Here is a 13,874-nt window from a genome sequence, read left to right as displayed (position 1 = left end):
GTTCGATTTGCTAATATTTTGTTGAGAATTTTAGCATCTAAGTTTATCAGGAATATTGGCCTAGGATTTTCTTTCTTTGTAGTGTCTTTACTGGTTTTGGAATAAGGATTATGTTTGCTTCACAAAAGGAGTTTGGAAGTTTTCCCTCTTCTTGAATTTTTAAAATAGTTTGAGGATAGGAGTTAGTTCTTCTTCGAATATTTGGTAAAATTCACCTGGGAATCCATTAGGCCCAGGACTTTTGTTTGTTGGAAGTTTTTTGATAACTATTTCAATCTTTTTAGGTGTAATTGGTCTGTTTAGGTTTTCTGATTCTTCTATATTGATTTTTTTAATTAATTAATTTATTTTTACAGTGACAGAGAGAAAGACAGATAGGGACAGACAGACAGGAACGGAGAGAGATGAGAAGCATCAATCATCAGTTTTTCGTTGCGACACCTTAGTTGTTCATTGATTGCTTTCTCATATGTGCCTTGACCACTGGTCTTCAGCAGACCGAGTAACCCCTTGCTTGAGGTGAGCCTTGCTCAAACCAGATGAGCCCGCGCTCAAGCTGGTAACCTCGGGTCTTGAACCTGTGTCCACCACATCCCAGTCTGACGCTCCATCCACTGCGCCACCACCTGGTCAGGCCATATTGATTTTTGAATGATTATATTTTTCAAGGAATTTACCCATTTCATCGAGGTTGTCCCATTTTGGGGCATACAGTTCTTTATAGTATTTTCTTACAATTCTTTGAGTTTCTGCTGTGTAAGTTGTTACTTCTCCTCTCTCATTTTTAATTTTATTTATTTGAGCTCTCTCTCTCTTTTTTTTTTTTTTTGGTGAATCTGGTTAAAGGTTCATCAATTTTGTTTACCTTTTTAAAGAACCAGCTCTTGGTTTCATTGATCTTCTGTATTGTTTGGGGGGCAGGGTTGGGTTTTTTTGGGTGGTTTCTTTTTTGCCTCTATGTCATTTATTTTCTCTCTGATCTTTATTATTTCTTTTGTTCTAAATACTCTAGGTTTTACTTGTTCTTTTTCTAGTTTTTTTTAGGTGCAGGGTTAAGTTGTTAATTTGAGCTTATTCTTGCTTCTTAAGGTAAGCTTGTAATGTTATGAACTTTTCTCTCAGGACTGCTTTTGCTGTGTCCCATAAATTTTGAGTTCTATGTTCATTTTCATTTGTTTCAAGTATTTTAAAAATTTCTTCTTTGATCTCATTGTTAACCCATTTATTATTTAATAGCATGCTATTTAGTCTCCAAGTATTTGAATGTTTTTCAGTTTTTCTATTGTAGTTGATTTCCAGTTTCATGCTATTGTGGTCAGAGAAGGTGCTTGATATGATTTCAATTTTCTTAAATTTATTAAGACTTGTTTTGTTTCCTAACATGTGGTCTATCCTAGAGAATGTACCATGAGCACTTGAAAAGAATGTATATTCTGCTGCTTTGGAGTGAAAGGTTTTGAAGATATCTATTAAATCCAGTTGATCTAGTGTGTCGTTTCTTTGTTAGCTTTTTGTCTGGAGGTTCTATCCATTGATGTTAGTGGAGTACTAAAATCTCCTACTATAATAGTATTGCCGTTGATCTTGTCCTTTTTGTTCATCAAAATCTTTTTTATATATTTAGGTGCTCCTATGTTAGGCACATATATATTAATAATAGTTATATCTTTTTGTTGTAATGCTCCTTTTATCATTATGTAGTGACCTTCTTTATCTCATTCTATAGCCTTTGTTTTAAAGTTTGTTTTTTCAAATATTAGTATTGCTATCACAGCTTTTTTCCCTTCCATTTGCATAAAATATTTTTTCCACCCCTTTTCTCTCAGTCTATGTGTATCTTTTGTTCTGAGGTGGGTCTCTTGTAGACAGCATATGTATGGGTCCTGTTTTCTTATCCATGCAGCTACCCTATGTCTTTTGATTGAAGCATTTAATCCATTTACATTTAAGGTTATTATTGATATGTAGGTTTTTATTGCCATTTTATTCTTTATATCTATAATCCTTTTTTTCTCGATTTCTTTTTCCTTTGCTGTTTCTACAGCAAGCCCCTTAAAATTCTCTGTAGTACTGGTTTGGTTGTAATGAATTCCTTGAAAAAAAAATTTTTTGGGGGGGGGAAGCTTTTTATTTCTCCTTTAATTTTAAACAATAATCTTGCTGGATAAAGAAGTCTTGGTTGTAGGCTCTTGTTCTGCATTACTTTGAATATTTCTTGCCATTCCCTCTGGCCTCAAGTGTTTCTGTTTATAAGTTGGATGTCATCCTTATAGGGGCTCCTCTATAGGTAATTGACTTCTTTTCTCTTGCTGCTTTTAGTATTTTTTCTTTATCTCTTAAATTTGGTATTTTAATTATGATGAATCTTGATGTAGGCCTCATTGGGTTTCTCTTTATCGAGACTCTCTGTGTTTCTTGACTTTGTGTGACTTTTTCCTTCATCAGTTTACTTAAGTTTTCAGCTATGATTTTTCAAACAGGTTCTCTATCCTTTGTTCTTTCTCTTCTTCTTCAGGAACCCCTATGATGTGGATGTTATTTTTCTTTATATTGTCACAGAGTTCTCTTATAGTTTCCTCAGACTTTTTGAGCCTCTTTTCTTTCTGCTGCTCTGTTTCTTTGTTTTTATTTATCTTGTCCTCTAATTCACTGATTCAATCTTCTGCTTCATCCAGCCTGCCGTTAGTTCCTGCTAGTGCAGTCTTCATTTCTGATATTGTAATTGCCATTTCTGATTGATTCTTTTTTATGATTTCAGTGTCCTTTTTGATGCTTGCAATTTCTTTATTTAGGTGCTCATTAAGTCCATTTATTATAGCTCTGAGATCCTTTATCATCCTTACAATTATTATTTTAAACTCTGCATTTGGTAATTTGGTTATTTCCATCTCATTCAGTTCTTTTTCTGGGGATTTTTCTTGTTGATTCATATGGTTTACATTCCTCTGTCTTCCCAATCTTTTTGTGTGTAGTCTGCAAGCTTGTTAGAGTTGTGGGTCTCAGGTTGGTTTACGGAATGCAGCTTCTCCTCCAGGGCTTTATTCCTCAGCCTCTGCTGGTTGTTTATTTTTTAATTTTCTTTAACTAGTAGAGCCGCTTAAAAGTCTTAATTTCCCTGCTGTTTGTTTGCTGAGTGCAGCAGGGATTATCTGTGTTTGCTGATCCCAGCAGGGAGCTTCTATGTTTGCTGATCCCAGCAGGGGGCTTCTGTGTTTAGCAGGGGGGAAGTGGGTGTATCTTGTTTTTGTTTTTGTTTTTGCCTCAGTTGAAATTGTATCCAGGAATGCAGTCGGTATGACCTCTGAGAATGTGAAGGTGCGGTCTTCCCAGCGCTTCTCCAGGGATGGGGTGCATTCTCAGTATGAAGGGGGAGGTGTAGCTCAGGTCTCCTTGGAAACCTGAGTCACTGCCCCTCCCCTTTACTTCCTCCTTTCTGAAGAATTTTTCATGGTGACTGGAGCTGGAGAGCTTTTTGGAGGTGGGTCAACTGGTTCCACACTAGGCTTGTGCAGAATGGAGGGAGAGACCCCTCCCCCAGCTATGGCCACCTTGGCACTGGAGAATGACTCAGCTCAGCTCAGGTTTTTTCTCCCCATCACTGTTTGTGTCCCCGTGTCTCAATCTCCCCACTGTCCTCATGCAAGACCAGTCCTCTCAGCCCTCCACGCCCCTGGAGCCCCAGGCAAGTGGCTGTGCGATATTTTCTGCACTGGCCCTTTAAGGCTGCACTTTCTTTCACCAGCCGCTTCCCACAAACAGAACTCTTGTTCTTCTCCCCACTCAATGATGTCAGCTGTCTCCTCCAGTCCCTGGGTTTCTAGGCTGGGGCTCCAGTCCTGGGACTGAGAACCCCTGCCTCTCAGGGTCTATCTCCTTGTAATGAGAGCCTTTATGGACCCTTGGCCTCAACCTCCCCTTGCTCCTGGGAGCAGAGGAGCCCCCACCATGCTCCCATACTCCCTACCAGGCTCGGTGTGGATTCTTCTGTGCTTCTTGGTTTTCAAGTCAAAAGTTGGTTTTTCACAATGATTGTTCCTAAATTAATTTGTAATCCAATTTGGTCGTGGGAGGTGGCAATTTGTGCATCTTCCTACTCTGCTGCCATCTTGGAATCCCTCTAACTCCGAGTTTTATTTTTTTCACATCACCTCTACAGGTAGGATCAGATGGTTGGTCAGCCCTTTCAAATTTTCAGATGCCTTAACAATTTCCAGTTTAAACAATAGACTGGTAGTTAGACTGGTATTTTTTTCTCACATCCTATCCTCAATGTTGTTTTAAAGATGTAACAGGTAAATTTCCCAGGAAAAAAATTTTCAGAAAAAAATATTTAACCTCACCTTTAATTCCTTTCATCAGTCTTTTAATTCTTTAGTTCAGGGGTCTCAAACTCACGGCCCGTGGGCCGCGAGTTTGAGACCCCTGCTTTAGTTGAAGGGTTCAGAGGTCTGGGAACACATTCCTGGTTGATGATATCTTATAATTTTGAGGTGTAGGTACAGTTTATTCATTTTAACTGATGTTTAGTGTTCTCTTGTGTGACTATACCATAATTTATTCATTTTCTTGTTGTTAAATATTTAGCCTAGCTGTTGTTTGGTAAGTCATTTATTTTATTTTATAAATTTTTCCTATGTGCCTATACATTCAGGGCAGGTTAATAGCTAAGAATCTGGACTGTGGAGCTAAAACTGTCTGGGTTTGAATCCCACCTGTGGAATCTCAGGAGAACTACTGAACTCAGCAGAGTCTTAGTTTATTTCTCCATAGATATTAATAGTACTGACAGTCATTTCTCTCAGCTCTTTAGAAGGTATTACCTCATCACCCTCTGGCATTTACTGTTCTGATAAGAAGTCTGCTGAAATTCCTTGGTAGATAATGTATCTTTTTTTTTTTTTTTTTTTTTTTTTATCATGGCTTTTAGAACTGTTCCTTTATCCTGAATGAATGTTCTCAAATTTCACTACAATGTATCTGTGTATGAAATTAATTTTTTTATTTTTCCTGCTTAGTAGCCAATGTACATGAGAACATGTTTCTTCCATTCTGGAATATTATCTGCATTACTTTTTTAAATGTTTCCTCTCTGTCATGCCCCCATGCTTTCATTTTGGCATTCCCATTGGACACTTCTTGGAACCTCTCAATCTTATCTCCAAGTCTCTATTTCTCATTAACTTAACTTGGTACTACATCCTGAATTCATTCCTCACTACTATTTTTCAGTGCACTGATTTATCTTTGCTATGTCATGTCTAGAGTTTATCCCATCTATTGCATTTTTATTTCAATGTTTGTATTTTTTACTTCTAAGATTTCTAATGGTTTTCTTTTAAAAAAAAGACCTATTTTAGGTTTATTTCTGCTTGTTTATGTTTTTTTTTTCATTTTCAGTTGAAGTTATTCCACCCCTTCATTTCCCTCTTTAGAAATCCTAAACATACTCGTGTGTGTGTGTGTGTGTGTTAGACTGTCCTATAATATTAATTTTATATGGAGTGATTTAATATTCTGATTTTGTTGACTTATTTTCTTTTTCTTTAAGACAAGTTTTGAGGGATTGATTGGTTATTTGTTCATTTGTTTATCTTAATGGGTGAAAACAAAAGTACCCAGAAAATAAAAGTTGTAAGAGAATGGTATTACTAAAAAAGGGGAGATTTTTAATAGAATAAATTTGCTTTAAGCTCCCACTTACTTGACATTTTAATATGTAATGGTTTAACTTGGAAAAATAACAAAAGGAAGGACATTGTGTCTATGAATATTCACAGATTACCTAATGTACCATGAGAGAGAGTGCTGGAGCAATGTCTCTAATAATAGTGATTATTATGTTGCAGGAGTTAGAACATTTCTGAGCCCAATTGTTTTTACCAAGTACAAACACATATTGTCTCTTGCATTAAGTGAAAATTGGCAAGTTTTTCCTTCTATAGACACCTGTGTGCTTCTGGATCACTATTTTGATCTCTATGTTCCATTTCTAGCGTCAGAGTACCATTTAGGCCTTCTACTATCAAAAATATAATGGCTGTCTTCTTCATCCATGGCTTGGCATCTTCCCACTTTTCATCTTTCTTTATTTTTAGTTTTATTTTTCCTCAACGTTATTATGCTCATAAGAATCAATCACTTCTGCAATTTTGTTGAGAAAAAAAAAGCAGTGTCCATTCCTTCTTTTCTTTCTTCTTCTTGTATCCATGTCTATAAATAATAAAATGGAATTATTACCTCTTGATTTCTTTAGTTGAGTCATTTTCTATTAGTTCTCCACCATGACAAAAAAAAAAAAAAGCAACCACTTATATAGCACTTAACATGTGCAAGGCACTTTTCTGGATAATTCCCATCTACTAATTTATTTAATGGTCATAATAGCTCTGAAAGTGAGTATTATTATTAAAATCACCTTAAAGATGAGGAAAGTGAGGGACAGAAATAGTCAGTAACTGGCCCAAGATCATATATCTCATAAGTGACTGACTTGGGATTCAAACCAGAGTGATTTGGCTCTGAGCTTATGCTCTTAACTACTTCGTTACTCTATTTCCAGACTAAGGATCTAGCTTTCTTTCCTTTCCTTCTCCACAACACATATTCATCACTTCCATCCTGTCATTCTTCAAATTATAATTATAGTGTATTGCAATTTTGCTTAGATTAATAATCGGTATTGCACATGGACCAGAGCCTCCTCAGGTAGCCTGCAGACTCTAGAGCCTGTAGGAGAGTCATCTCTGCTGATACACAGACATATGGACAAGAATAAAAATACATACCTTGAGTGCCTTTGAGGGCTCATGGTTTTCCTTATGCAGCAAGAGCTGGCTGAGGAACATTCTGAAATGACTTTATTCTACCCTCACACTTTATTGATAAATAGTCTCACTTGGGAGTAAACTTCAGAATTTGAAAGCACTGCTTCTTTGCTTCCAATCAGTATTTGAAAAATCCCAAGCCATTCTGAGTTCTGATTCTTTACATTTGACATATTTATTTTTCTTAAGAAATCTTCATTTTGTCCCTACTGTTCTGAAATTTAACTGTGGTGTGACCTAGTGTGGACTTTTTAACTTTTTTTTTTCTTTTAGTGCCAGGCATTTAGCAAGCATTTTCAATCAGGAAATTCATATCTTTTAGTTTTGGGAAATTTTTTTGGATTATTTCATTGCTGAGTTCTTTCCCCCGCCTCCAAATCCATTAGTAAGATATGGTACCTCCTGGACTGGTGTTTTAATGAAAAAAAAAAAATTATTTTCTTGCCTTATTTCTATACCTTAGATTTTTTTTGGTCTATTTTTAAGGGATATTACCTCCATTTTATATTCATTTCTTCTATTGAGTTTTTCATATTTTCTGTCATTTTTTAAAAAAAGTTTATTGTATTGATTTTAGGGGGGGCAGGGGGAGAAGGAGAGAGAGAGGAATATCAAAATGCTCCTGTATGTGCCCTGACTGGGAATTTAACAGCAACCTCTGAGCTCTGGGATGAAGCTCTAACCAATTGACCTATCTGGTCAGGGCTTTTCTGTCATATTTTAAATTTTTCCAATAGTTCTTATATTTCTCTGAAGTTTCCTTTGTAAATAGCTTTCTGTCCTTGTTTTCTGGGGATAAAAGCTTTTCTTGTTTTTTTAAGGATGTTGCAAACTACTACCTTCTTTATTTGATCCAGCTAATAACACTGTTTTGTCTTTTTCCAAATAGCTCCAGATATATGGAAAAGATTAATATAGGCGGATGGGGATCCTCAAACCCCTCAGCGAGATCTTCTGAGCATGGCCTTTAAGATACCAAGAGGCAGAAAAAGCCCAATAGAGATCAGGGGAACTACCAGCTTTTAGGATACGCCCTTAAAGGCTCCAACACCCCAAAGGGGTCTTATAGGATGCCATCTGGTCATGCTTCAATAGTGGAAAGGAAGGTCATTGAGATAAAGCCTGCCAGACTTACATGCCTCTGCTGTGAGAAAACAGGGACACTGGAAGGTAGGCTTCTCCCTCGTTCCTCTAAGGGAAGGTTCAGTCTCTTCCAGCCCTGCTCCAGCCACCTATGATCTAACCTTGCCCAGAATGCTGGGTTTTGCCACTGAAGGCTGAAGGTGCCCAGGGCTGTCGGCCTCATCTCCGACACTGTGGACGAGCCTAGGGTATTTGTTCCAAGAAGCAGGTAAACTGATCTCATTTGCACAAGGGCCACTTAACTATGTCTAGCCTGAATAGTCAGGATTTTTATTCTTCCCTCAAAAAAGATCTCTGTTGCCCCGGCCGATTGGCTCAGCGGTAGAGCGTCGGCCTGGCGCGCAGGGGACCCAGGTTCGATTCCCGGCCAGGGCACATAGGAGAAGCGCCCATTTGCTTCTCCACCCCCCACCCCTCCTTCCTCTCTGTCTCTCTCTTCCCCTCCCGCAGCCAAGGCTCCATTGGAGCAAAGATGGCCTGGGCGCTGGGGATGGCTCCTTGGCCTCTTCCCCTGGTGCTAGAGTGGCTCTGGTCACGGCAGAGCGACGCCCCGGAGGGGCAGAACATCACCCCCTGGTGGGCAGAGCGTCGCCCCTGGTGGGCATGCCAGGTGGATCCTGGTCAGGCACATGCGGGAGTCTGTCTGACTGTCTCTCCCCATTCCCAGCTTCAGAAAAATACAAAAAAAAAAAAAAAAAGATTTCTGTTGTGGGTGTTGATAGTCCTATTTTCTGCTGCTTTGTCTAATATATAGTGTTTCCTTTATTCCTCCTACCTCAATGCCCCACTCATATTTCAGGCTGGGACCTACTTCTAATTTAGAGCTCTCTTTCCCCCTTTTGCCAACTTCTATTATGAATCTACCTTTGCCACTCATCTTAGTGTATCCCAAAGTTCTCTTTACCAAGCCACAGTCGCAGAGCTCCAGGGAAAAGCAACCTGGTCTCATCTTTCCAGGCAGAGGGGAACAGAAGCTCCATATCCACACATGCTGCAGATGGCTTTTCCAGTCTACCTGAATCATTACCAGCTAGAAGCAGCGGTCATTGGGACTTGGACGTGATCTGCAAAGTATAGAATTGTGACAACAATTCCAGTGCCATGCAAACTTTTCCTGGATGTGGACTCTTCCTGGATTCCTGCTCCTGTGACAGCTCCTAACAGACTGAACTGGGGTTGGGTTGCATTTTTCAGGGATTTGGCATGGTGTTGGTGCCAACTTGGACTTGGTGAACATGTTAAAGACACTACTCTTTTATGGATTCTTGCTGTATTGGCCAAGAGCTTGCTTAAAGGCTTTAATCACTGTAAAAAAATATAGAGGACTGGATAAAGAAGATGTGGCACATATACACCATAGTATACTATTCAGCCATAAGAAATGATAACATTGGATCACTTACAACAAAATGGTGGGATCTTGATAACATTATACGGAGTGAAATAAGTAAATCAGAAAAAAACAAGAACTGCAGGATTCCATACATTGGTGGGACATAAAAACGAGACTAAGAGACATGAACAAGAGTGTGGTGGTTACGGGGGGGTGGGGGGAGGGAAGGAGGGAGAGGGGGGGTGGGGGAGGGGCACAAAAAAAACTAGATAGAAGGTGACGGAGGACAATCTGACTTTGGGTGATAGGTATGCAACAGAATTGAATGACAAGATAACCTGGACATGTTTTCTTTGAATATATGTACCCTGATTTATTGATGTCACCCCATTAAATTAAAAATTTATTTAAAAAAATCTTTTAGAGATTATATGCAAATATATACAAATATTCTTTTCTGCTTTTTCACATGACCAGTACTATATAAATTCCATTGTTCTGTAACCTCACTTTTTTCACATAGCAATATATTTTGGAGATTATTCTGTATTTATACTTTTTCTATGACTATGTAGTGTTTCATTGTGTGGTGCACTTACATTCACTAACAAATCCCCTGGCGATGAGCGAGTCCTCTGGATTTTACTCAGCTGGATTGTGCTGAGTCTGACTCAGGGTAATGTAAGAGTCAGGACAGGACCCAGTTAACTGGTCCAGGCTGATTGCCAGTACTCCAAAGAGACCCTGAGGGGCCAATGCCAATAGTGGGTGAGGTACAAAGAGCCATGGCCTGGACCCTTCCAGAGAAAAATCATTTTGTAATGAGATTTCTCTTGGAGCCCAGAACGCCTTTGGAAACAGTGAGACCTGTTAGCCTCATAGAATGCAGAGCCCCTGACTGAAATGTCACCATTAGGATTGGAGTCATAATGCTATGCCTGAAATGTGTATAAATGGGTGGCTGGCTTTAAAACAATGTGTTTTCAAGGGCTTAGTCCTTGAATATCTGGCCACTCCTACTGTGTTCAAGCTGCCAGACCTTTTCCTAACTTTCTCTATTAGTGATCAGCCCATGCCAGCCAAGCCTTTGCCGGATGGGGTGGGTTGGTGGCCTCTCCACAAACATTCCTGAGTAATGATGTGCACAGCCATGTGGAGGCCTCTCTTGTGCTGGAAGGGCTGTCCTTCTGTGACCTGGCCAGAAAAGACCTCTGTCTGACTGGCCACCCGCCCCTACTCCATGGCCAGTTCTGGAACTCTGGAGGGAGAAACAATGACTCCTCTCTCCCCACTTTGGGTGGGATTCCAGTTTTCTTATTCCGCTGGATCTGGGAAAGAAGGAGAAGCATCAGAAACACTAACTACATTCCCATGGTAAAAGTCAGTCACCCAGAAGGGAAAGAAGCAACTGCTCTGTCATTAGTCTAAACTGACAGCACCCTATTAGTGACATTTTCCACCATGCATCAGAACCTTGGTGCACCATATCCATAACAATGTTTGGATTCATATTCTGGCCTGATTCCTCATAGCTGGATAGAGGAATGAAGCTCTTGGGGACACTAATGGGGGTAAAAGCTTCCAACAGCCATGTTCAGCTTCTTGGGCACCTATTATCAGCCAAACACTGGGCTGGCCACAGAGTTGCAGGTGAGTAAAAGGCCACGGTGTGGGCTCTGGGGGCATCTACATATGCTGCAGTGGGGGGTAGACAGATAGTCTCGTCTATTATCAAGTGTGCTCCATGTAGACAGAGCAGAGGCTGGGGAGCTGGGGGTGGCTTGACCCAGCTTGGAGCAACATGGGGATGCTGCTATCAGAGCCAAGAAGGTCTTTGAGTTGGCGAGGCAAAGTTGTGGAGAAAGGTGGAAAGGAGCTAGAGGGGCACAGGTGGGTTTGGATTCAGCTGGTTCACATGGGTTCGGCGGAACCGATACCTAATTTTTTGTTGAGTCAGTGAACTGGTTGTTAAAATGGCACTTGTCATCAGGGTTCTCTCTAAGGTGGGCACCTGGGCAGCTGCCCCATGTGGAAATCACAAATTTACATTCCTTACTCTTTTTTAATGTTCATCTGTGCAACAGTGTATTCTAAGTGCCCATAGTAGTGTTGACTCCGTCCATAGGTGAAAAAAATTTGACAGAACTATGATTATAATATTTATTTATTCATTTCATAAAATTTATTATGCCTTTGATGAAACACTACATTTCATTTCCTTGTGTTTGTTACTTCAGTAAACAAACATATAACATAAAGAGAAAAAGTGCCAAACAACCAGAGGTGACAAGCTGTCACTGGAAATATCTTAACAGTTGTATTGTTTTTTGTCAGGTATTATTTAGTATTTTATCATTAATATTTTTAAACTCTTTCTTATAACAATCCAGTTTGTGTACTTTTATTGTTCTTATTTAAGTATTAAATGCATGAAATAATAAACTACCTTTTGGTATATCATTTTTTATACTTAAAATGGTCATTAAGGCAGAGAACCAATTGTTAAATTATTTGAATCCCACCGCTGGGCACGGGCATGGCAGTGTGCCACAGAATGAGGTGTTCTGTGAGCTGCAGATGGCCAGGGAGCTTGGGGTGGCACGGAAGCCCCTGTCCCTTCCATGGTGGGCTTCTCTTATTGCTGTCAGGGAGCGGGGAAAGTGCCACAGCCAGGCTTGCCTCTTGGCTTTTGTCCTCTGGTAGCAGTGGGAGAGACAGGGGCTTTGGGACACAGCAGGGAGGACAGAAGTGACCAGTTAGAGGTGAGGCTACTGTAATGGTTCAGAGGCATGGTGTAGGGAAGAAGGATCGAGAGGGCAAAATTAAATTGACAGCACTTAGTTTTCCATTGCATGTGGGGGGCCAGGCACCTTCAGGAATGAAGGAATGAAGGGAGAAAGGGCCAAGTTGATCAGAGGGATCTGAGTTCCACCTCCTTCTTGCAGATAGCCTCTGGGCTTGTGCGGCCCCAGCTAGGCGTTGGGTCATTCGGAATGACGTGCATCCCTCAGTGAGGGTTACCACACGCGGTCTGCCCTGGGGGCAAACTTGAAGTGCTTATTTTTTCTGTGTAAGACCTAAAAAGTTGTTCATGTACTCCTTCAGCAAGCTTCGGTGGGAGCAGGACTCTGTGCCCCCGTCCTGGAGGCGGCGCAGGGGGCGGGGGGGGGGGGGGCAGCTTCAGTGCCTGGCGGAGGCTGCGGGGCGGGGCGGAGTGAGGGTGGGGGTAGCTCCCCACAGCCACTTCCCTGCCTACGTGACCCGCTGCGGCGACAGGAGTGGAGGCTGTCTGGCTTGCTGAGGAAAGGTCGCTCCAGAGCGCTGTGGGTGTGGTGAAAGGACAGCAGATGAAAGGAGGCACGGAAGGAGGGAGGTCCAGGGTCCTGCCCAAGGAGGATACTTGAAAGCACATGCAGGACTTGATTGGAGAGAAAATAAGGGCGAAAAGCCACCTGTGCTTGTTCTCGCTGATGAGAAAACAGACAATCCAAGTGCGGCAAACCCGACTTTCATTTGTGATTTCTTTTTTCTTTTTTTAATTTTTCTGAAGCTGGAAACGGGGAGAGACAGTCAGACAGACTCCCGCATGCGCCCAACCGGGATCCACCCGGCACGCCCACCAGGGGGCGATGCTCTGCCCCTCCGGGGAGTCGCTCTGGTCGAGGCCAAGGAGCCATCCCCAGCGCCCGGGCCATCTTTGCTCCAATGGAGCCTTGGCTGCGGGAGGGGAAGAGGGAGACAGGGAGGAAGGAGGGGGGAGGTGGAAAGGCAAATGGGCGCTTCTCCTATGTGCCCTGGCCAGGAATCGAACCCGGGTCCCCCGCACGCCAGGCCGACGCTCTACCGCTGAGCCAACCGGCTAGGGCCCCTTTGTCATTTCTTTAGCTGCACCCTATCAGAAGCTTCTCTCTTGCATGTGATTTTTTTTCTTATATTTGCCTGTTTGAACCTTGTTTCTTTTTATTTCATTTTATTTATCAATTTAAAAAAATTCATTGATTGACATGAGATAGAAAGGCGACGCGGAGGGGTTGGAAGCATCAACTTGTTGATGCTTTTCATATGTGCCTTGATTGGGCCTAGGGTTTTGAACCAGGGACCTCAGCACCCTAGGCTAGTGCTTTGTCCACAGCACACCCCAGGTCAGGCATTTGCACCTTGTTTTTAAAAGTACATCCACACCTAGGGAGAATTTGGTGTATAAGCCTCAAATATCAAGGCCATGGCATTAATCCCATGTGAGGGTGGGAAATGGTGGTGAGTGCCACTCCAGGGACATGCGAAAGTGCAGGCCACCCAAAGACAGATCTGACTGATGCCTGAAATGCCACCATTCCAAACTTACTCCTTTGTGTTAGGAATTGTCCGCTCCCTCCTGTTTTCTATATCAGTGACTTCCCAGAAGAGATGATAGCTGGAGGTGACAGTGACTGTCAGAACTGTCTGCAGGCAAGGCCTGGACATGTGAGAACAGACCCTTGGGGGGCCTGTGAGAGGAGCAGAGGCTGAAACCCAGTTTTACTGAGGGACAACTCGGAATAACCGTAACTTGATGGCCCAGACCAGTGTCACAG

Source organism: Saccopteryx leptura, chromosome 2 (assembly GCF_036850995.1).
Source record: "Saccopteryx leptura isolate mSacLep1 chromosome 2, mSacLep1_pri_phased_curated, whole genome shotgun sequence".
Taxonomy (NCBI): domain Eukaryota; kingdom Metazoa; phylum Chordata; class Mammalia; order Chiroptera; family Emballonuridae; genus Saccopteryx; species Saccopteryx leptura.
The sequence above is the reverse complement of the archived record's forward strand: the minus strand, read 5'-3'. Positions refer to the sequence as shown.